This window comes from Lissotriton helveticus, chromosome 2_1 (genome assembly GCF_964261635.1).
Source record: "Lissotriton helveticus chromosome 2_1, aLisHel1.1, whole genome shotgun sequence".
Lineage (NCBI taxonomy): Eukaryota > Metazoa > Chordata > Amphibia > Caudata > Salamandridae > Lissotriton > Lissotriton helveticus.
Window position 1 is genome coordinate 155700837 of NC_136059.1, and position 21545 is coordinate 155722381.

At 45.1% G+C, this 21545-nt stretch overlaps 1 protein-coding gene across 7 annotated transcripts in view; it reads right to left on the reverse strand.

The window, feature by feature from the left end:
• The window catches only part of RUSC2 (RUN and SH3 domain containing 2), a 397633-nt gene that overhangs the window by 17820 nt on the left and 358268 nt on the right, over window positions 1–21545 (reverse strand). The window lies entirely within an intron of this gene.

A 21545-nucleotide genomic window follows, 5' to 3' on the forward strand; every position in this document is an offset into this window, starting at 1 on the left:
ATCCCAGACACTGTCTCTTTGTTGGAATCTATGGTTGCGCTTAACCTTGTCCCATATGTGCTTGCCCCCATGCATGATAAGGGCCACACCCTTGACATAATATTCTCCAAAAGCAAAATTCAGACGGAGGTTCCTCTGCCTCTACTAAGGACAGATCACTACTTGGTAGGCTTTAGGCTACCGAAATTAATGAAGCGCCCGCTGACCCAGACCAAGCGGCCGTCTTTTACATTTAGGTCTTTTCATAGGATTAGCCCGGCAGGCCTCAAATACGAACTAGACCAACACCATCTCACGCCGAGTGGCAATATAGAGTGTGATGCTGAGGCCCTAGAAAGGTGAGTCACGCAAGGTACCTGGGCTCTTGCCCCCCTGATCTCTCGGGCTCCTAAAGTTACTAGATGCTCTGCTCCCTGGTTTAATGATACCTTGCGACAGTGTAAAAGGGATTGTAAACGTCAGGAAAGAGTGTGGAGGAAAGATTTTAATGAGGAAAATAAAAGAAATTATAAAAAAGACCTTAAGAGACTACCACAAAAGGATACAGGAAGTTAAGAAGAGCTTCTTCGCATCGAAAATTGAGTCTGCAGCAGCATCCCAGTTGATTGAACGTTGGCTGAGGTGTGGTCCCGGGACTGGAGAGTGGAGGTGGACTGTGACAGAGCAGACTGGGGGAATGGCGGAGTGGAGGTGGAAGAGGTGGCCTGCTTAGTGCCCCGGAGGGACCGGAAGAGCTTGGTGTGCCAGTGCTGGGTGTGGCGCCCATCGTGAGGAGACCTCGCGGGCCCATCGGTGCCCCTGTCAATATCGGACCATAGAGTGGTGTGAGCGCTGGCGGTCTGTAAGCACTTGAGCTAGCATAGACATGAAGAGTCGGGGTGGTGCGAGTCTGGAATGGAGGGGTAGTGAAGACTCCGGTGGCGGGAGCTCCCAGCGCACCGAGAGTGTGGGGGTGCAGCCCTTGGTGTTAGGTTAGTCGCAAAATTCAAGTTTAGGCTCCTGGGACGCTCAAGCATTAGGAACCACAGCGAGGAGAGTGCGCCAAGTCTACGGGTCAGTCGTATCTGGGACGCGCTATGTCCACCTCCAGGGGACGTAAGGACAAGACCTTGAAAGATCTGTTTACTAAGGCGCAGCCGACTTCGCAGTCCAGCTACATGGCTGCTAACGTTATCCATCCCGCCCCCGACCGAGAGGGTGGGCCGGAACCCATCACCAAATCTTTTTTTGAATCCTTGTTCACCACCCTGCGGGAGGATATCCACGCCCTGAAGCAGGAGTTCGCAGGGGAGATCAAAGAGGTTTGCAGGGATGTAGACAGTATTGGGGAACGAGTGGCGGACCTAGAAGGCAAAAGCGATGGGGAGGACACAGAAATAGCGGCTCTGCAGCAGGAGATTATACGGATCCATGACCAACAAGTCGACCTACAGACGCACCTGTAGGATCTGGAGAACCGCTCCCGACGCAACAACGTGAGGATCCGGGGAGTAAAGCTGTCTGAGTACTCAAAGGACTTGTTTCTTTTTGCTTGGGAACTCTTCAACGATGTTCTAGGGTGACCTCTGGATGCGGAGCTCCGCCTGGACAGGGCGCACCGGGTGGGCCCCCCACGTTCTGCCTCGGCCCCACCCCCAGATATTTTAGTGTGTGTACAGGACTACCGCACCAATGAGGAGATCCTTCAAAAGGCCAGCCAGATGCACCCCCTTTCCTTTAGAGATCAATCCCCAGTTCTGTTTCAGGACTTGTCTGCTCTCACCCGGCAGAAGCGCAGACTCTTTAAGCCGGTCACGTCCTTCCTGCCACAACGCAAAATCTCCTACAGCTGGGGTCACCCGTTCCGCCTTGTGTTCAAGATGGACAATAAGCTCTATCAGCTGCACTCTCTGTCCGAGGCCTGCCGTTTGCTGGGCATCGATCCACCACCCGCAGACAGCGACTCAGCCAGCCAGAATGACAATTCTAGGCCTCAATGGCGCCAGCAGAGGCAACGTCGCCCAGTGAAAAAACCTCTTGCGGCAGGGATTGTGGAGGGCCAGCGTGCCGCAGTGGAAGCGGTCGCATCGGATTTAGCCACGCCCCAGCCTGGCTGACTTTTCAAACTCTTTAAGGCCTACAGTATTCTTGTTCATGGCCTCGGGCTGTTGGCGGGAGGGGGTGCTTTGGAAGTTGACTTTGCACCTGTGTTGTTGTATTACCAATCATCTGAGGATGAAGGACAATATGTTTGAACATGTTCTCTCTTTAGTTTTTTTTTTTTTGGGGGTGGGGCGGGTGGGGGGTGGAAGTGTAAGGTTCTTTGTCCACCGGTTGCCTACGATTCAGTTAGGGGCTAGAGCATGGTACCCAGGAGGGGAAGTCCCATGTAGGGCTCTTAGACCTGCTCCTGATTGCATGCTTCGCTGGATGCTTACATATGATATAGGGTAGATGCCGGTCACAGAGCTTAAAATACTCACACTAAATGTGAGGGGCTTAAATAATCCGGTTAAACGCAGGGCTGTACTACTATGTTTAGAACAATCTCACACTGATATTTGCCTCCTACAGGAGACACATCTCCTGCAACAGGACTGCCACCGCCTCCGGTCTCGGAAGTTTCCCCTTCAGTTTTTTTCTTCTAGCTCCACCAAGACGGCGGGGGTTGCTATACTTGTGTCTCACAGCTTTAAGGGTAAAGTCTTGCACAAAGCAGCAGAAATTAAGGGTAGACTGCTGGCCTACAGGTTCTCTTTAGGCTCTATTACGTTTACTGCTGGCTCCATCTATACACCTAATGAGGGTCAAGAGAGGTTCTTTCACACTGAGCTCACGGAAGTCACTACCACACCAGACCGTCACATTGTGCTGGAGGGGGGACCTGAACTTAGTTTTCAATAACATTTTAGACAGATCGTGTCAACGCACCACCCAAGCTGGAGCCCTCTCTGCGGAGGGCCTATCTCGTTTAAGCGAGTTAGGTTTCAGGGACCTATGGCGCAGTTTTCACCCCAAGAGAGGGAATACTTTTATTATTCTAATGCGCATAAAACGTATGCTTGTCTAGATTACCTGCTTGCGTCCTCGCCTACACATGCATTAGGTACTAAAGTGGAGATTGGAGTTGCCTCTTTTTCTGATCAGGCCCCGGTGACTGCGGTCCTTTCCCTCCCCCCGACTCAGCGCGCGCAGCGGACATGGCGCCTTAGGGAGACGTTACTGCATCGCAGGGAAGTGGTAGCATGAGTTCAGTGCACCATCACAGACTTTCTTTCACACAACAGTAACACAGATACCACACTTGCGACGCAATGGGCAGCATTGAAAGCCGTCGTCAGGAGTGAGTTCAAAGCGATTTCTGCTACAGACAATGCTGAAAGGCAGCGTAAGCGAGACAACCTCGCCCAGCAAGTCAGGGAACTGGAACAAATGCACCAAAGAACGGGGCGCCTAGGGTGTGGAGTCAGCTGAAGGCGATTAGGCAGCAGCTAGCGGCTCTCGACCAAGATAGGGCAGAGTTTGCCGCTTTGCGGTTACGCCAAGCATACTACACCGGAGGGGATAGATGTGGGCGGTTATTGGCACACAAGTTACGGGAAACCAGACTGCAGCAGTCAGTGCGAGATATCTGGTCGGAGGAAGTCATTGCTGCCATCTCTTTCTTTGTTGTCCTTCTTTGCAAAGACAATAGAGAAATATGTTCACTCGGTGATTTGCGGCTTTGTTGAAGCAAACAATCTTCTTCACCCGAGTCAGTCAGGTTTTAGACAGAACCTTAGTACAGAGACGGCTTTACTTGAGGTCTCCAAATCTATCAAAGAGACCCTTGATAAAGGAGGTAAAGCGGTTCTTATTATTTTAGACCTCTCTGCGGCTTTCAACACCGTGCCTCGCGGTCACCTCATGCAGAGATTATGGGAGTGCAGACTTGGAGGCACAGTGTTAAAGTGGTTTTCCTCCTTTTTGGAGGATAGAAAACAAGAGGTCTGGTCGCTCCCGTTTGCAGCCAGTGTTCCGTCTTTGAAGGTTGGTGTGCCACAAGGTTCCATTTTAAGCCCAGTACTCTTTAATCTGTACATGGCTCCCCTGGCCACCTTGGCAGAAGCTGGTGAGGCAAAGATTATATCTTACGCTGACGACACTCAGTTGTTGTTTACATGTAAGAAGGGGAAGGATTTTAATGGGGAGAAGATAAATCAATGGCTTAGAGAAGTCTTTGCCTGGTTCAGACATAACCATCTCAAATGCTACCCAGAAAAGTCTGAAATTACCTTCTTTGGCACCCCTCCTGTGGACGCCTGGAATCAATGGTGTCCAATTGGCATGTCTCCTTCCCAGTCAGCGGTTAAAACTGTTAAAAACCTAGGAGTGAAAATGGATGATGCCCTATCCATGAAATCTCAAGTCCAGTCGGTGGCAGGCACGTGTTTTGGTCTCCTGTAAATTCTCCGAAGATTTCTCTTCCTGTTGCCGACATCTCACAGAAAGACGTCGCTCAAGCCCTTATTACCTCCAGATTGGTCAACGTCCTTTATTTGGGCCTGCCAGAGTTCTTATTGAATAGACTTCAAGTCGTACTAAATGCGGCTGCCAGGGCAGTCTTGAGACTCGGGCCTAGAGACCGGATCTCTCACCATCCTAAGAATCTGCATTGGCTACCTGTCCGATGCAGAATTCTCTTCAAAGCATTAGTCCTGGCTTTCAAGGCTCTGCATGGCATGGGGGCTCATTACATCCGCAGGAGAGTTTCACACTATGTTCCTAGCAGATCCCTCAGATCAGCACACCAGCATCTAATGGTCGTTCCTAATTTTCTAAGAACCCACCGTGGCGGCCACTCCTTTCAAGTGCAAGTGGCTCGAATAAGGAACAAACTGCACTTAGGCAGGCCACGAATTTACTAGTTTTCAGGAAACAACTGCAAACCTGAGTAGCTGTGCGCTTTATAAGCCCTTTTTAACATAACATAACATAACTAGCAACATGAAGGGGGTCGGAGAGGAGATCGCAGCAGACAACAGGGGTCTCCAGGTCAGCGTGAAGGCACGGACAACAGCGACTACCGATCCAGGAGTTTGCGTTAGTTGAGCTCAACTGTCGGCATGAAGGAACAGGGGAAGTAACTTGTTTGGTCTCACAGTTGAATGGGTTGTGGAATTCCCAGATGATGCGTACCATGCCCGAGAAAATGTCAGGGGCGAGAATTATATCACTTGGTAAGGCGGGTGGGATTACATGTTACCACACCACGTTAGACCACTGAACTTGATCGTGCACTGCAATGAACTTTGCTGGACTAGGGCTGAGTCATGGCCTCTTGGGGACTACGAGATGTGACACTCGGCAGCCCCTACACTATTTAACTGTTTATTGGGTGGTAGGCGCTCTGCTAGTTGGGGATAAGGGTAGTTTTAGACCTACGATGCAGGGTAGCAGGGAAGGGGTGTACTGTTAACGGGGTTTTCAATTACAAAGGTTTGCTGTGCTTGCTTCAGAATTTTACTACAACTCCTAACCACCTGGGTCTTAGGACTGAAGGTTCTATCCTGATACATAGGGGCGGGGGTGGCTGGCTGAAGGGGGGGAAGGTAGGGTGGGAACTGGACATGTGTTACTCCCAGATGGCCTCGCAGCACACTAAGAAAATAAAGGTGTTATCATGGAATGTGAACGGTCTGGGAGACAAAATGGACCATGGTGTTACAGTACCTTCGTAGACACTCCCCAGATGTGGTACTCCTGTAGGAGACACATCCGAAAGGCAATAAATATCTAGCACTCAGTTGGTTCGGATACAAACTTGTGACACATGCAGGGTTTACGACTAGTTCTAAGGGGACCGCGATATCACTCAAGAATTCGGTGCCACTGGTGACAGCTCACACATGGTGCGACCACTTGGCACGGTATGTGGCGCTGTCGGGGACATGGGAGGGCCACACCCTAAACATATGCTCAGTGTATATCCCTCCGAGAATGCACGGGGTAACATTCCTAGAGCTCAGCAAGCTACTACTTGACATGCCATTGGGTACTCTCTTGGGTGGGGCGATGTCGCCAGAATTAGACGGAGATACACATTTTCACAGAGCCGGGGGGATCGCAGCCGGTACATGCTTTCGCGAATGCAATGGGGGTGGTAGATTTGTGGAGATTGCACAATCCCGCTGTAAGATACTATCCCCCTTTTTCAGTGGTGCATGGCAGTGGGTCACGCTTAGATTATATTTTCACTCACCCCACCGCGGCTGGGCTTTTTCAGGCTGGATGTCACAGGGCCCAGTGAGGGACTGGGCTCTACCTCCATGTTTAGACCCCTACTTATTCAAAGATCAGGAGTTCAGGGAGCGGTTCGAGGAATGTACTGACCAATATTTTAAAGAAAACTCTGGACTGTGCAGTCTAACTGCATATTATGGGAGGCATATAAGGCGGTGGCCATGGACTTTGTACAAGCGACAGCAGGGGCTAAACTTAAAGAAAAACAAGCGCAATGTGACAGTCTGGAACAGGAGATTGCAGCACTCGAATCAGCCTTGGGACTGGATCAGGGGGATGATGCCGGACGCAAACACACAGTTAGGCTCAAACACAAAGAACTTGGAGATTTAGAGGAAAATGTAGCTCGTAGATATGAAGTAGCAACGCAAAGACGTATCTATGACTTGGGTGATAAGGCAAATAAACCTATTGCATGGTTGGAAAGGAGGGACAGAAGCCGAAAGTATGCAGACAAAATATCGAAATTTAAATATCGATATACACTAATATCGATGTTTAAATATCGAAGGGACATAGTATAGAAGGTAAGTAATATCCATAGATTTTAATATCGATATTAGTAATATCGATGTTTTAAATATCGATGTTAGTAATATCGATGTTAATAATTTCGATCATACTAATATCGATTTTTATATTATTTTTTTGTATATTATTATGTGTTTATTATGTTTTTAATTTATTTTTATGTAATTTAATTAATTTTTGTATTTTAGTACTGTAGCGGGTTGTGGGTTTATAGGGGAATAGGGTGGGAAGTAATTTTATTATATTATATTCATTATTAATTATTAGGAATTATAAATTAATTTTAATTAATTGGTAATTGATAACTATGTTCTGTAGCGGGTTGTGGGTTAATAGGGGAGTAGGGTGGGAAGTAATTTAATTATACTAAAGGAATTATAAATTGATTTTAATTAATTGGTAATTAATTTTAATTAACTGGTAATTAAATTATATTAATTGATTAATTGATAATTATGTTTTGTAGCGGGTTGTGGGTTTATAGGGGAATAGGGTGGGAAGTAATTTAATTATACTAAATTAATTAATAATTAGTAGGAATTATAAATTGATTTTAATTGATTGGTAATTAATTTTAATTAATTAGTAATTAATGTATATTAATTGATTAATTGATAATTATGTTTTGTAGCGAGTTGTGGGTTTATAAGGGAATAGGGTGGGAAGTAATTTAATTATACTAAATAATTATTAATTAGTAGGAATTATAAATTGATTTTAATTAATTGGTAATTAATTTTATTTAATTGGTAATTAATTTTTATTAATTGATAAATATGTTCTGTAGCGGGTTGTGGGTTTATAGGAGAATAGGGTGGGAAGTAATTTAAATGTAATTAAGTGATAATGTTTTTTAATTAATTATTTTGTTAATTATATAATTGTTAATTATTAATTGGTAATTAAATATTATTAAATGGTATTTTTTATTAATTTTTTTAGGTAATTATTTATTGCTAATCATGTTTTTAATAATTATGTATTGGTATTTGTAAATGGTTTATATTTATTTAATTGTAACGTTTTTTATTATTTAAACATTTTTTATTTATTTATAAGTATGTTATTTTTACTTCTACGCTATCCAACACTTTCCCAACTGTTGCACTCTTTGGAGTGGGAATAGTAATTTTTACCCCTACGCTATCCAACACTTTCCCTACTGTTGCACTCTCTGGAGTGGGAATAGTGATTTTTACCCCTACGCTATCCAACACTTTCCCTACTGTATCACTCTCTGGAGTTGGAATAGTAATTTTTACCCCTACGCTATCCAACACTTTCCCTACTGTTGCACTCTCTGGAGTGGGAATAGTAATTGTTACCCCTACGCTATCCAACACTTTCCCTACTGTTGCATTCTCTGGAGTTGGAATAGTAATTGTTACCCTTATGCTATCCAACACTTTCCCTATTGTTGCACTCTCTGGAGTTGGAATAGTAATTGTTATCCCTACGCTATCCAACACTTTCCCTACTGTTGCACTCTCTGGAGTTGGAATAGTAATTGTTACCCCTACGCTATCCAACACTTTCCCTACTGTTGCACTCTCTGGAGTTGGAATAGTAATTGTTACCCCTACGCTATCCAACACCTTCCCTACTGTTGCAGTCTTTGGAGTGGGAATAGTAATTTTTACCCCTACGCTATCCAACATTTACTTACTTTTTTAAATTTGTTTTACATTTTAATTAATTGTTATTTATATTATTTTATGTATATAAATTTATGTGTAATTTATTATATTTTCATTTATTTATAAGTTATTAAAATATTTTTAGAGTTATTATTAATGAAGAATATACTATGTATTATATCTTTATTAGTTGTTTTTATTACAAAATGTATTAATTTTAAATATTATAATATATTTTTAACTATGTTTATTACATTTATAAGTATTATTTTATTAATATTACATATTGTTTTATAAAAAAACGATATTTTTTTTTAAACGATATTTTTGACATCTATATTTTTTTCCGATATTTTTGTACTTACTTTGTTAGAGATAGTATGTCGATATTGTTGTAATCGATATTTTTGTTGCGATATTTTTGTATGTAGATATTTTTGTATTCGATATTTTGTCATAGATTCAAGTGGGTCTCTGAGATATGGACCTCCGAGGGTACGAAGAGAGGGGTGGGCACAGATATTGAGGAGCGTTTGCTAAGTATTATGAAGGGATCTACCAGACACAGACGGACAGATGGGAAGAGGACTGCAAAGAGGTTTTGAAAGATATGGGGCCGATTCTGATCCTGGATTTTTATTTTCCATACAAATAGGATTTGTATTTTTTTCCATACAAATTGTAAAAGTCCCTTCCAACCCGTGTAGTACGATTCGTACGGGAAATATACATACAGATCGGCCCGATCCTTACAAATCGGATCGGGAAAAGCTGTATGACACGGACTTGTAAAAAAGACCATACAATTTGTAAAAAGGCTGTCCAACCCGTCAAGTACGATTCGTACCGGGTTATCAGCATACGATTTGTATGGAAAATGGCCTGTGTATGGGGAATGACTCGTACCAGGCAATGAAGCGAACCCCTATACGTCTCATACCCTGGTATGACTCGTTCTGGGGGTATGACTCATACCGGGGTACGGGTCGTTTAGGGGTATGAGGCGTACAGGGGTCCCCCCACATGCGAGGCGTGTGTATGTGCGTACCCCAACATCGCGCATGTACGCACCGTACGTACGCGATTTTGGGGTACATACGCGATTTTGGGGTACGGTGCGTATGTACGCGATTTTGGGGTACGGTGTGTACGTACGCGATTTTGGGGTACATACGCGATATTGGGGTGCATATGTGATTTTGGGGTCCGGTGCATACGTACGCGATTTTGGGGTACATACGCGATTTTGGGGTACATACGCAATTTTGGGGTACGATGCGTGGGTACGCGATTTTGGGGTACGGTGCGTACGTACGCGATTTTGGGGTACATAGGCGATTTTGGGGTACGTACGCGATTTTGGGGTACGGTGCATACGTACGCGATTTTGGGGAACGGTGCTTTTACGGTGCGTATATGACCAGTACCCCTTCATCGCATATGTACGCACCGTACCCCACATTCCGTGTCATCCATACGCACCGTACATACGCACCGTACCCCTTATTCATGGGGTATACGACACATACATGAGGGGGTCTGTCTCGTACTGTTTTCGGGGCGTACAAGGTTTTTCCGGCACTTTTTGGCTCTTGTAAAAAAAGAGCCGGACGGAGTGCCGTTTGTACAAATCGTACTTGCCGGGTTGTAAACTGCTACCGGGAATACATGGGAACGTTGCGTACAGAGCAATCCGAATCAGAATCACTTGTATATACGAGTTGTATGGTCTTTTTTACAATTTGTATGGAGTGCGTCTATTTGTACGGATTGTACTTCCTAGGTTGTAGGGGCCTCCTTACAAGTACGAGTTGTATGGGGCAAACGCTCCATACCACGATTTGTACAGCGTTTTTCCAGGATCGGAATCGACCCCTATAGTGTTGCCGACACTTAGGGTAGAGGAGCACGAGGCGGCAGATTCAGACTTCCCCATAGAAGAAATTGAAGGAGCCACAAGGGATTTGCAATCGGGGAAGGCAGCAGGTCCAAACGGCTTCCCGGCGGAGTTATACAAAGGTGTGGCAGGGTAACTTGTGCCTCACATGTTTCGTGTGTTCCAAGAGGCAAAGGTAGAGGGCCAACTGCCGCCAGATCTAAAAACAGCTACTATAGTTGTAATTCCCAAAAAAGAAAAACCGCAAGATCTCTGTAGTTCTTATAGATCTATCTCCCTATTAAATTTCAAGGCTAAGGTCTTGGCCAAGAAGATAGCGACTAGATTGTCCCCGATGATACAATCGCTGATACATCCGACCAGTTCGGTTTTATGCCTCACAGAAGCACCAGGCTGAATCTCCGCAGTTTATACGGTGTATTACACATGGAACAGAAACGACCAGACAAACCTGCAGCACTCTTTTCCCTTGATGCCCATATGGCATTCGATAGTTTCGAGTGGCCCTATTTGTTTGCGGTCTTAGCCAAGCTTGGGTTTGTTTCGAGTTTTCGAGCCTGGATTCCCCGATGGCACGTGTCAGGGTTAATGGGACAGTGTTCAGAGTTTTTAAATTGCATAGGGCCATGCGGCAAGGCTGCCCGCTCTCGCCGGTGCTCTTTGCGCTGGCACTTGAGCTGCTGGCCTCATGGGTAAGAGGAGATCCAGTGGTGAGAGGCATTGATGTGGGGGGGCGGGAGAGCGTATCTCCCTCTACGCGGATTATATCCTGCTAAACGCCCACCGGCCTAGACAGGCATTCCATCGGCTCATCCACATACTACAGTCTTTTGGTCAATACTACGGGTATCAAATAAACTGGGATAAGTCCTTGGTATTCACTCTGGCGGGTGAGCTTCCGACTCTGACGTTGGAGTGCAAAGAGCTGGTTCACAGAGAGTGCTTTAAATATCTGGGCATCTGGACTACCAAAATGGAGGAGGAGTTTATGCAGTTAAATGTATATGTGCAGTTGGAACGGCTGAAAGGGGATGTGGCCCATTGGCGACACCTGCCGATCTCTCTCATGGGAAGAGCGGTCTTATTTAAAATGATGGCTCTCCCGCTCCTAATGTACGCAATACAGAATACCCTAATCCAGATCCCAGAAGCTTTCTTCCATGCAGTTAAATCAGAACAGTGAACGTTGATATTATGGGGGAGGCAGTCCAAGAATCGCCCTGAAGAAACTACAGAAGGGGGTATATGAAGGGGGACTGGCGGAGCCTGACATCAGAAAATATTTTTGGGCAGCACAGCTGGTTAACATCAATAGATGGGGGGCGCTAGAGGGCGCACTGCGGGATGGCTGGCGTGTGAGTCAGCTCCGCCGGACGGGTGCGGGAAAAACGACCTTTCTACCCCCAAACCTGATCTAAAAAAGGACGGCGACTAGAAATATGGCAATCGGAAGGTGGAGGCCATAAACTGCAGGAACTACAACTCTGCAAAAGCGACCTAGGAGGATAAAAACTGTGAAAATACAGGTGGAGGCGAGAGGCGATTCAAAATGGCGGCGCCTGATGTACGGAGCCGCCGGTCTTCCAGGCGATGACCACCCTCAACTAAATCACGGACTGCAGGACTGCTGCCCCAGTACAGAGGAGCCACATCGCCAATAAGGTCAGCACTCAGCAGGCTGGGCGCTACTAAAAACTAAGACAGAGCTGCAGAAGAGGTTGCGTTCCAAATCGCGCAAAATGGCGGCGGCGGTGGAACGCAAGGACATCGAAGCCAACACAAGGTACTGCGGGCACTCCGATGTCACGGGGCTGCATCTAGGCGGAAGGTAAAGACACGCGAGCGGGTGCAGAAGCTGGGCTGGAGCAGCGGAGCGTGGAGAGAGACTGGTGGTGGGCTTGACTGCGAGGCGCTTCACTTGGCGGGCGGCTGCGCGCCATTACGGGAGAGGCACCGTACGACTTGCGATGTGGAAGACGTGAGCACAATACTACGGCCATACAGAGAACACAGGGGCGATGGTACTAACGATTATGACTCGGCTGGGGGCCTGAAAGACTGAATGACAGCGCCGAGGAGCGCAAGCAAACAAACGATCCCTCATGCACCATAGACAGCTTGGATCTGGGCTGCCCACCCCTCATAAGCGCTCCATAGCTGAACACTACTAGGAGCTAACAGTCCCAGGATCTGAACCTGACCACATCCTGCTGTCGCACGCCACACAGCGCCTGGCGTGGTATGAGACGGAATGAGTGGGGCAACACTGCGCAAGTTAAAAGAATACCCGAAAAGAGACTGAAAAAGTGCTGGGCAGAAATGTGGGTGCGTGGATGGTCTAATGCATAGCACTACTTCGCAGTGGGCGGCAAGAACACTTCAGCGTCGTAATCGGTCTACTGCGGGTACCACGGTCATCACAAGCCCAGGAACACAACGTAGTAGCCCTTTGACGAGTCCCAGCGTGATGGGGAAACCCGACAAACAACAGACTAAACTGCCCTTCGAAACTAGGAAGCAAGCAAAAAATACCGCGACAACTTCGGAAGTGGAAGGTGAACAAGATTTGGGTGACGGTGCCGGCATGGAATCAGTACTGCGGGCCATCCAACAAAGCTAGCAGGAGACGAACAATAAACTGGATAATGTCATGCTGCGAGTGGACACCATGACAGCGAAACTAGAAAACCACGATGAGCGACTGGTGGAGGCTGAACAAAGGATCTCTACAGTTGAGGATGAGTCTAGGAACACAACGAAAACATGCGGGAACATTGAAAAGACACTGGAGGGCCTACGAGCGAAGGTGGAGGACCAAGAAGCGAGGTCTCGCAGAAATAACGTACGTATTTCGGGCCTGCTGGAGTCAACAAACACAGGCAAGATGGAGACCTACGTAGAGGCAATGCTGAAGGACATATTTGATGCAGGGAGCTTCTCGGAGGTTTTCCTCGTCGAACGTGCGCACCGCTCACTGGCGCCAATCCCGAAACCGGGAGCCGCACCTCGAATGATTATTGCCCGCATGTTAAACTACAGGGACAGAGACACAGTTCTGAGACTTGCTAGGGAGAAGGGTACAGTCGCGTATCAAGGCAACACCCTGGAATTCTATCCGGACCACACCATGGCGGTGCAGATGGCGCGAAAAGAATTCACCACAGTGAAAAAGAAACTCCGGGAGATGGGAATTGAATATGCGATGCTGTACCCTGCAAAACTAAAAATCACTAATGCGGGCAAACCTGTGATTCTCCCGACGGTACAGGCTGTGCAGGACTACATCAAGAAACTTGGAAAGCGCCGCAAGGAACGGGAAAGAGAAGACAGGATGAGTGATAACGACTGAGGAACTCAACGGCTGAGACATACAAGGCTGGCTGGATCTCCGGAAGCCCAGTGGCTTCTGCTACTACACCCCCCTTTTAAAGAGAGTAAGTGACGATACCACGGGAAGCGGATGTCTGCGGATGATGTCGCAGGCAGTGTACAGAAGACTGGACTTCATTGAGGGTAATGAGCGACTAACCGACAGAGCCACGATGAGTGTGAACATTAGTACTGAACAGTGAGTACACTAGCACTCCTCGGTGCTAGGCAAATGTGGTAAACTCTTAGGGAGGTTTCCTCGGGGTACATATGCAGCAATCTAATGGAAATGAGCCTCTAGACTAATGCACTGTGATAGTAAATGCATGGGTGGGCCCCCATGGGAGATCCGTTGTGAACTACATACCAATATCCCAAACATGGCGAAGATGTTAATGTAAGAAAGGTTCTGTTGACATGCATAAGAAGAGATGGGAAGGGGAAGGAAAGGAATTCATGACTACGATGATGAACTGAGCACCCGTCCACATCCACCATGTGGATGGAGACGTGTGCACCTGGCGACACCCCCAAGCGGGTGTACCCCAATTCAAGTTCTGGTACTGATTTGATGTTACTAGGGGGATGGCTTTGGCAAAGTTTGGGCGCTGAAGTGGGAGGAGGGGGGAAAGGGATGTTGGGAAATGTTCAAGTAGATGCACTGTGTCTGAGAGGCATTGCAACCTCTTTCACTACCAGATATGCTGTTGTTCTGATTGCACTCATCACCAGAGAATTTATACGCTCGTGTGCACTTGGGCACAATGCTGGTAAATTAGCTGCTGTGGAAGGTCCCGGCAGAGACAATCAACAACCAGACCTAGCGTCATGACACGACATGATACACTAAACTTCATCACATGGAACATTAGGGGCCTAGGCAACCCAAAGAAGATAAGGCAAATGTTTGCGTTCTTTGACAGGTCACACGTAGATGTTGCCTTCCTACAAGAAACGCACCTGGCACCCACGGGTACGTCAACACTGGGTACTAGATGGGCGGAATCAATCACTAGCTCAAACTACTCGACATACTCAAGAGGGGTTAGCATACTGATAAAGAAAGGGACACACTTCCAGATTTCAGACACACATAAAGATACAGAGGGCAGATACGTTGTGGTGGTAGGTAAAGTACGACAACATCAGGTTACTTTAGTAAACGTATATGGCCCTAACATAGACGACCCTAAGTTCTCTGAGACTCTATGGCACACTCTTGCAGACATACAGGCTGAGAATATAATCTGGGGAGAAGACTTTAATGTCACGTTAACGGAAGGGCTAGACAGAGCACTACACACGATGGAACCCCATATGAAAGCGAGGGCGATGTTACTTGACGCGATGAACAACTTACACCTGGGCGACATGTGGAGGATATTACACCCGGGGGAACAAATGGCGACACACATCAATGCGGCTCATGGCAGTTGGTCCAGGCTGGACTACTGGCTAGGCACACAAGATATAATATCATGGGTTGTAAATATCAAGCACCTCCCCAGGACACTTTCAGATCATAGCCCCGTGCTCTTGGAGATGCGAATCCCTCGCTATGTACCACCACCGTTCACGTGGCGTTTTAATGCACAAGCCTTACGTGACCCATTGTATGTTGATACCATCCAGAAAGCAATATCAGACTATTTTGAACTAAATTCCCCCACGACGGAAGACCCGTGCCTGCTATGGGAAGCTTTCAAAGCCACAATAAGGGGAGTATGCATAAGCACGACCTCAGGCATTTTAAAAAGACATACGCCAACAATTAAAGACACGTGAAGAGGCAATACAAGAGTTGGAAAAGCGATACACACAAACCGGAGACACCGCCTTGTTGGGTGACATACAGGCGCTACTGACAGAACACCGCAAATTTGCAGAGGACGAGCTAAAATATATTTTCAAACGTACAACTGCAAGGAGGTATGGAGAGGGAGGTCGACCGGGAAGGGCCCTGGCTGAAAAGATATGTACAGGCAGAGCACCACAACACGTCACAGCAATTAAAACTAAGGCGGGCACACTCACACACGACATCAAGAGCATAATGGGAGAGTTCATGGGCACATATGGGGCGTTATATGAGGCAAGACCATTAATACCGCAAGAAGAAATGTTGGCCTATATGGCGGATGTGGAGCTGGCGTGGTTGGCGGATGGACATAGGGAATACCTAGCTCGCCCCGTTACAGTTCAGGAAGTTGTCGACACCATTAGACGTCTGCCGAACGAAAAAGCTCCGGGACCAGACGGTTTCGTGATCGAGTTTTATAAAACGTTTGCGGACATGCTTGCTCCACATCTGGTAAAACTGTACGAGATGGCACACGAAGCGCAAACATTGCCGTCTTTGATGAGGGAAGCGCTAATCGTTGCACTATTAAAACCAGGCAAGGATCAGGAACAATGTGATTCCTATCGCCCTCTTTCGCTCATAAATGTAGACACTAAAATAATAGCGAGCATATTAGCTGACAGATTGAAACCTCTAATGCCGCTGGTGATCAGGCCCGACCAACCGGTTTTATATCGGAAAGATCAACCACACATAACACCCGCACAATGTTTGCCCTGGCGCACTACCTGGCACCTGAAGTAAAGGCAGTGGCAGTTTTGTTAGACGCGGCCAAAGCGTTTGATACGATTGACTGGCCTTTTCTACACGCAGTACTTATACGAATGGGTTTTCCGCCACTATTTATTGGGTGGATAACGATGTTATACACGAACTTAACTGCACGCATTAGGATAAATGAACATCTTTCGGACCCAATAGCAATATGTCGTGGTACCAGGCAAGGGTGTCCACTATCACCTATGCTGTTTGCCCTCATACTTGAACCACTGGCTTGCAAAATCAGACAACACCACCACTACTCAGCCATACAACTCCCAACACGACCCATACACATATCATTATACGCAGACGATATGGTGCTGTATGTTAAAAACCCGGAACAACATCTTAACCCATTGTTGCGAGAGTATATTAAATTCGGTCAGTACTCAGGGCTACAAATCAACTGGTCCAAGTCCCTTATTTTGTCCTTAACAGACGGTACTCATCCAACGGCCCTGGAATATCCTCTAGAATGGCAAGATGAGCCGACCAGGTATTTGGGAATATGGTTCCACAGGGACCCGGAATTGGTTATCCGTACTAACTACGGGAGAGCTATATCCTCATTGGAGGACAAGATCAAGCGGTGGATTAAGCTGCCGTTGTCCCTGGCTGATAGACTCGCCATTGTGAAAATGGTACTGCTCCCCAAGTTCCTGTACTTGTTCAACAACATTCCTATCAAGCCCCCAGCAGAGGTGTTCCGTAACATCAAAACCCTCATACTGAACCTAATTTGGGCAGGGAAACAAGCCAGGCTAGACTTACAAACGATGACACTACCATATGCTAGGGGTGGCTTCAAGGTCCCAGATATCTACCTCTATTACCTCTGCGCTCAAGCGCAGTTTGCGCATTACTGGTACCACGAAATACCTTTCCTGACGGATGTAGCGGTGGAAAAGGGAGACGCAGACCCAATCCCGCTGACGAGTATATTGCCACATAAGAGAGTAAGGTTACATGACCATGACATCAACCCGGTTAATACCACAACCGAGGCGTGGAGACTATTGGGCAAGGTAGCGCGAAGCATGCCACTCTACGCTCCTGCACTCCCACTAGCCCATCATCCGGCCCTATCAGTTACACAGGAGCAAGTTGGAATGGACTTACTGAAACACGCTGGCATAGACAGATTGGGCGATTTATATAGGGATGGAACATTTCTAACTCTTGACAAACTCGATTATATCAGAAACCCAACACTGCTGTTTAGTTTCAATTACTATAGGTTGCAAAGGGCGATGAGAGAATACTTTCCCACATTCCCAGACGAACCACAGACGCTAGCCCCTTTACAGCTGGTACTTACCACACCTACGGCCTCTCATTTAGTATCTAGGTTGTACAATAGCGCGCAAACAGACATTGGAGGGAACACTGAGAGGGCAAGGGAAAAATGGAGCAAGGCATTAGATGATACACTTTCGGAAGAGGAATGGGAAATCACCTGACTACTGACGGGTTTACTGACACCTAATGGCAACCTAAGACTTATCCACTATAAATATCTTCACCAAATGTATCACACGCCGCACAGACTACACAGGTATGGATTAAGGGACAACTCCAATTGTATAAGATGTGGACAAGAAAATGCAGACTTTATGCATTTAGCATGGCACTGTAGCCCGGTGGGGCAATACTGGGAACAAGTGATAAAGGCCATTAATGACATACTGGGAGCAACTTTGCAGTGTACGGCCAAGATTTGTTTGCTAGGAATAGTACCGCAGCTACGAGTGCAGAGGCGTAAACTGTGTGTAATAGCACTCTTAATGGCAAAACGGAGAGTACATTGGAGCAGTAAATTGAGGCCCAAGATGAAAAACTGGTTGGAGGATTTAACGTACTGTTGTGATACACTTGCCACATTCGAAGAAGACTTGCCAGCAGGTTCACGCCCCAGAGACTACTGGGCTCCTTTTAGACAATACTTGTTAACAAATACATCAGACCGAGACGTTTCTGAAGAGCTGAGGTGAATCCAGCCGCATGACGATGAGTATAGTTATATGTAGTGTAATGGGGGAGGGAGAATGCTGTGACACAGTGCTTTTTTAGGGGGTTTCTTAATTTGTTTATCTAGTTTACTGTGGTTCCAAATAAAATATATAAAAAAGTAAGAACAAGAACGTAAATGGTCAAGATTGCAGCATTGTCTAGTTTCATACATGTCTGATATTTCACGAAACGCCGCCGGACCTACGGTTGTCGGCTGATGGGCCGTGTATGAAGAACGACAAGCTTAATGATTCAAAACAATGTGTAGCCGGCCTCATAAGGTTGTAGGCGATGAAAATGTACTTTACCTCTGTGACAATGTGAAATAAATATCTTACACCAAAAAAAAAAAAAAAAAAAAAACCATCAATAGATGGGTCTTTTCGCCGACTGAGGAACCAGCATTCCGGGTCGATCGACTCGCCATGGGTAAGGGTAGTTACTTATCTGTCCTTTACCAGAAAAGGAGGGGTGATCCATCCCTCCCGACCCATACACAGACAGTGATTACGGCATGGCGGAAGGTGACTAAAATGACTGGGTGGGGGCCAGGCTTACTGAGCAAACACCACTTTGGGAGGGCGATTTACTCAGTGAGGTAGGGCGCCTGAAGGGCTTCCATAGATGCAGCGACATAGGCATAGATGGGTGCACAGACATAATATCGACTCCAAAATATCGTTTGAACAGAATATCGAGTTTTAAATATCGTTTGGAGAAAATATCGACAGGACAGAATATCGACAGCCAAAATATCGTTTTTAAGGTAAGTGAAGTAATATCGACTGTAAATAATATCGAAAGTAAAAAATATCGTTTTTTATATAATATGTAATTATTTATAGTGTTTTATGTTATAATATGTGTGAAAAGTGTCATTTTATGTTATAATTATTTTTAATTAATGATTTTTTAAAAATTATTGTGTAATTTTATTCTGTAGCGGGTTGTGGGTTTATAGGGGAATAGGGTGGGAAGTAATTTAATTATAATTAATTAAATATGTAAATTTATTAATTGGTAGTAATAATTAATTAATTGGTAATTAAATATTATATGTTAATTATTTAAAATTTAATTGGTAATTAATTTAATTTAATTTATTAATTGCTAATTATGTAAATTAAAATAATGTATTTCCTGTAGCGGGTTGTGGGTTTATAGGGGAATAGGGTGGGAAGTAATTTAATTATTATTTATTAAATATGTAAATGTATTAATTGGTAGTAATATTTAATTAATTGGTAATTAAATAATATTTGTTAATTAATTAAAATGTAATTGGTAATTAATTTAATTTAATTGATTAATTGCTAATTATGTTAAATTAAAGGGGTATTTTTAGGGTTCAGGGTCAGTTTTTAGTTTTTGGGTAAAGGGGTATTTTTAGGGTTCAGGGTCAGTTTTTAGTTTTTGGGTAAAGGGGTATTTTTAGGGTTCAGGGTCAGTTTTTAGTTTTTGGGTAAAGGGGTATTTTAAGGGTTCAGGGTCAGTTTTTAGTTTTTGGGTAAAGGGGTATTTTTAGGGTTCAGGGTCAGTTTTTAGTTTTTGGGTAAAGGGGTATTTTTAGGGTTCAGGGTCAGTTTTTAGTTTTTGGGTAAAGGGGTATTTTTAGGGTTCAGGGTCAGTTTTGGGTTTTTGGGTAAAGGTGTATTTTTAGGGTTCAGGGTCAGTTTTTAGTTTTTGGGTAAAGGGGTATTTTTAGGGTTCAGGGTCAGTTTTTAGTTTTTGGGTAAAGGGGTATTTTTAGGGTTCAGGGTCAGTTTTGGGTTTTTGGGTAAAGGTTTTTTTTAGGGTTCAGGGTCAGTTTTGGGGTACAGGGGTACAGGGGTACAGTGTAAAAATAAAGTAAAATTAAATTTACATTAATTTAATTTAATGAAATTAAATTAAATTAAATATTTAAATAATTTTAAATAATTTAAATTAAAAAAAATTATTATATACTTACCAATACTTACGTTGTAATGGTAGTGCGTTGTAAAAGTTGCGTTGTAACGTCATATATCCACTGTTGCACTCTTTGCAGTGGGAATAGTAATTTTTACTCTTTTGTATTTGTACGTTAATAATATTGACTATTATTTAATTAAATTTTGTTACTATATATATATATGTTTTAAGAAATATGATTAAAAAAATATTATTTTTTTACTTTCATTAATTATTTAATTATTAAAAGTTATTTTAAGTATTGTTAATTATATTTTAGTAATTAATTTTTTATATTAATGTAATTAAACATTGTTTTTATTAAAGTCGATATTTTTTACAACTATATTTTTGTTAACGATATTTTGTACTCGATATTTTTGTACTTACCTGTTTGTACATACAAACTCGATATTTTGGTTGTAGATATTTTTTCGGCGATATTTTGGGTAGTCGATATTTTGGTAGTCGATATTATTTCAGTGATCCGCATAGATGTCTAGGGAGATGTTTGGAAGAGGGGGAAAATGCATGCATTTGATAGCCTACGAACAGAGTTTCCAATGGGAACGACTGAACACTTTAGATACCTACAATTGAGACACGCACTCCATTGCTACTTGAAAGAAGGAGATCCGTTACCGGAATACACACCATTTGAGGAGCTTGGGATCCCTACGGGCGGCCTGGGAATCGGATGTGGGTCTCCTCGAGGATGATGATTGTGGAGAGGCCCTGCAGAGCCCCAGAGAAATAGCTGTGAGAGCAAGATTCAGGCTGATTCAACTCCGCATTTTACACAGGTCGTACACCTCTAGGACCGTACAGTATCGCATGGGCCAATGTGTATCGGTGCAGTGTGCTAGGGGTTGTGGAGAGACCGGAACATTCTTCCATATACTATGTGCCTGCCCCAAAATCCAAAGATTCTGGAAGGGTTTGGTTCGGGTGATGACTATGGTGGTGGGGGACAAGGTCCCGGTAGAGGCGAGATGGCATATCCTTGGGGTGACAGGCAAGATAGTCTGGCCCAAATGGGCCACTACCTGGTCGGCCTTGGCTGGAGTGGTGGCAAAACGAAGCATCGCCCGAGCATGGGGTACCAGTGAAGCCCCAATGGTGGAGTCCTGGAAAAAGGACTTGGACTGGTGCCAACGGGTTGAGCAGGCAGTATATCAGAGCAGGGAATATACACGCAAATGGGAAAAGATATGGGGGGACTGGGCGAAATATAGGAAGGGTTAGTTCAGAGCACGAAAGGGGTTCCAGAGCCTTCATGGAACAT